The sequence below is a fragment of the Frankliniella occidentalis genome, unplaced genomic scaffold (assembly GCF_000697945.3).
Source record: "Frankliniella occidentalis isolate FOCC.00 unplaced genomic scaffold, Focc_3.1 Scaffold29, whole genome shotgun sequence".
NCBI lineage: Eukaryota > Metazoa > Arthropoda > Insecta > Thysanoptera > Thripidae > Frankliniella > Frankliniella occidentalis.
In genome coordinates, this window is record NW_026267159.1 from 543,427 (window position 1) to 547,086 (window position 3,660).

Sequence of the window (3,660 nt, forward strand, 5' to 3'; positions counted from 1 at the left end):
CCCCCTCTCCTCCCCCTGCTTCTCACCCCGCAGCCCTTGAGACCGTCTTCTCGTTATCACAAAGGAAATGCAAATGTCCTAAAATAATTATACGAATCTGCTTGGGGTGGATTAATGTGCATTATCTAATTGTGTTCTACAATGCGATAAGCACTTGTTTTACGGGCGACGCGATGTGCGATACGCCACGGAGCTGAGGCAGGTGAGAACAACGGGCTGCGGCGCGGGCCTAGGGAGGGGAGTGTGTGGGGTCGCCTTGCCTTGACTGAAGGGGGCCGCCCGTTAGGGTGTTTCATCGACAACTTTTGAGCGCTGTGCGCGGTAAGTTCCTCACGTCGGATTTGAGGTATCGGTGTTTTGTTTGCAAGGACATGGGGCCAACTTTTTAAAAACCCACCGCTTGCTCATTTCCGAGATAGGGAACCCACCGCGCAAAGTGGTTAAATGTCGAGAATGAAACACCCTACCGCCCGTAAGGCATACCTTGATTTCCAAAGGTAGGTTCTCCCGTCCACCCCGGGGTAAAATGTCAGAATTTTCTCCAAAATCGTTACAGTGTAATCGTAAACATCATTATTTCAGTTTTCTGCCCTCCGGTAAACATGCGATTTTACGTCTGCATTATTTCGTAAACAAGATTTTGCAAGATCCGGGGGCCGGCCGGCAAAACGTTTGGTGCAGGCGAAGCACGCACATGGTGGGGCGGGCTGTGCTATTCTGCCAGGGAAACTCAATACAGTAATGGCCAAACAACATTAAAATCTAGTCGGAAAAGGGTAGGGGGGGGGGGTCGCCTGTACCTCGGCTGTACCGGGCCGCACTGTACCGCCACCGGCCCTGCAGCGGCGTCGAGGGCCCTACAAACCCCCCCACGCCCCACCCTCGGGGGGAAGCCGCTCGCAAGGGCGGTCGCCCCCAACATGGGGCAGAGGGGGGCAAACCTGGGTACAGAGACCCCCTCCCCTGTCAAGTGGCGTGGCGCAGCGTGGCGTCCGCTGGGATGAATCTGGCGAGCAACCGCATGAACTGTCTGTGTGTCTCTGGGGTCCACCGCCGCCGTCCGCCCCCTCCACCAAGCATAACCCGCTTCGCTTCCCAACCCTTCATTTCGCGCGCGTTTTTCAAAAGTCTTTTTCATTCTTGTTTGAAAAAAAAAAAATGCTGCTTTGCGGGACCTCTCTATGAGCATTTTATATCCGCTGCTTGTCCCTTCCGGTTTTAAACACCCCCATTCATTTTTTTGACCGGGTTGCCGTTGCTTTCATTAGTGGCGCTACAGACCGGGGCGCGCGACGCACTGATCGCGCGCCGAGGCGGTGTGGAGTGTAGTGGAGAGACCCCTCCGGCGCGGACGCGGGACTGTTGGACCGACTGCAACCATATCGCAGATCGAGGTTTATGTGAAAAGGGCGGTGTGCCCCGAAAATGCAGGGTTTCATTTTTAGACAGAGCACATATGGTATGGAGTTTTCCAGAGTCTGTACCCGTACCGTACACAGGAAAAACAAATGCAGGAATCAACACCCTTCTTAGAGTGTTTTTGACTTTCGTGTCTGTACTGGTCTGTACAGAGGCTCTCAAAGATTTGCAATCCTGGAAAGACACTAAAATTCCCCAAAGGTGCTAAATTTTAGTGCCTTACGACACTTTCGTGCCTTTCTAAGGGCATTAATATTTGGGAACATAAAAGGCACTAAGTCACACCTTTTGTTTTTTCACTGCATCAGGCGTAATCGATATGTACTTGTGTATCTACGTTTACATGTACTTTTGTGTGTACTTGTATACGTACTTGTATTTGGACTTGGTGGTTATCATGTAACCGCATGTGCGGTCAGTTTGCCTACTTGCTCGCGGCCCGTAAGGCACCACAGACAGGGGCGATAGGGAAGCCCGCTTACCTGGTGTATACACTTGTGTAGGTACTTGTAAAGGTACTTGATTCAAGATCTGGATTCTTCGGGTTGTCCGAGACTAGACTGCGGGGGAAAAGGGGGAGGAGGCGAGGTCCTGGAAGGTCCTGGAAGTTCCCAGAAGGGACCGGGTGGCAGTTCAGCAGCCGGCCTGTGTGGTCCTAATGGAGCCTATTTCCGGCTCCGTCCGGCAGCCCCCCCGCTCTAATTTTCTTTGTCGCTGGAGGAAGCAGATGACTGGCAGGCGGAGAAAAATGCGCAAAAGACGAGCGGCAGCGACGGTAGCATCCGAGAGGTCTTGACGGTTGGGCGGACAGAAGGACAGGCGCACAGACTGGCGGACGGACAGGCGAGTTGATTGTGTCGAGCCCGCCCCCTAATATCTTTTGACTATGATTTTTTCCTCTTTGAAGAAAATGGTCGTAATTTTAATTTGTGAGAGTGTAGCTTAGACTGTGTATATGTAGGCCGGAGCGGCAGGGGGCCTCGTCCTCATCCCCAGCGAGAGCCTCAAAACAAAGTGAGGAGGATGAGCAGATCTGCGAGGGCGTGAGGGGGGAAGGGGGGGACCATCCGGACCTGAATACAAAATAATTAGAAAGACAAAGTCAAAGTAACGTCTTCATTCGCGGGCCTCGCCTCGGGTTGGGCCGCCGCGCCAGGGGGGCGTCGGAGGATGAAAGACAGAGGAGGCCTCGGCGGGCGGCCGGGCCCAAAAGAGACGGGGAAGGGAGAATAAGGCGAGAGGGAAAAAAAGAGGAACCCCTTTTTCTCCCTTCCGAACGGGCGTGGCGTGGTCCCGGCGTAGCGTGGCGGGGCCGGGCCTGCCTGCCGGGCAATGAGTGACGTGAACTCATTCTGCAGGACGTGCCCGGACTGTTTGATCGACTGATTCTGTCCGATGCTCCTTTCACTGGCTGCACACTTCTTGACAGCGGCGGCACGGTGCGGCTCAATCCGACGGGAGAGGGTAAGTGGGTGGGGCGGCGCCGCTCAGTGCTCACACTCACCCAAACAGCGTTCACCGTGGTTTCAAGACCCCTCTTTAACCCCGCCACGTTACTTCAAACTTTGTACTTTGGGCTGTGTACTTATTCACTCCTGCGTGGGTACAAGCCCATTTGCCTGCCATTCAGATAAGTAGGTACAATGTAGCTGAAATGCCCATCGACTTAAGGATTAAGGTGTCCGACCAAAGAATATGAGTAGCATACTACTTACTGGACATTTTCTGTTTCTTGGGTTGGCGACCTGAAGTGGCCTAGATGCTGAGCAACGGGGAAACCCAGAGATGTAAAGTGTTGACGAAGACCGGTGCTTCTACAACTAAACACATTTTCCCCGCTTGCCACCCAGAAAAATAGAAAGCTGTAGCAACCAGGGCACAGTTACTTCAGGGACCAGTGATGGTTGGCAACATAAAAATGTCCGCTTTTAAATACAGATTCTTGAGTCTCTCTGTGATGGACGGAAGCTGCTTAATTGATGCGCATCGGCTGTGATTCATGGCCGTCAGTCTGCTGCTGCATTTCTGAAAATAACGAGAGAAAAGTCATCGCAGTTATGAAAATAAAAGAGACGCGCGAGAGAAGGGATGAGGCGCGAGTAAGTGGGGAGGGGAGTAGGGGGAAGGGTGGCAAATCTCCTTATATGACTAATGATGTACAATCCGAAGGGCTTAAGCCTCGCAATGTCTTAATGAGAGATCACGCGCGCAATGAGTGGGGCAGACGCAGGGGATTAGCTA

General features: G+C 52.9%; 1 protein-coding gene across 1 annotated transcript in view; it reads left to right on the top strand.

Moving 5' to 3' along the window:
- Positions 1–3,660, top strand: part of LOC113202107 (protein sax-3-like) — a 125,011-nt gene that overhangs the window by 109,909 nt on the left and 11,442 nt on the right. The window lies entirely within an intron of this gene.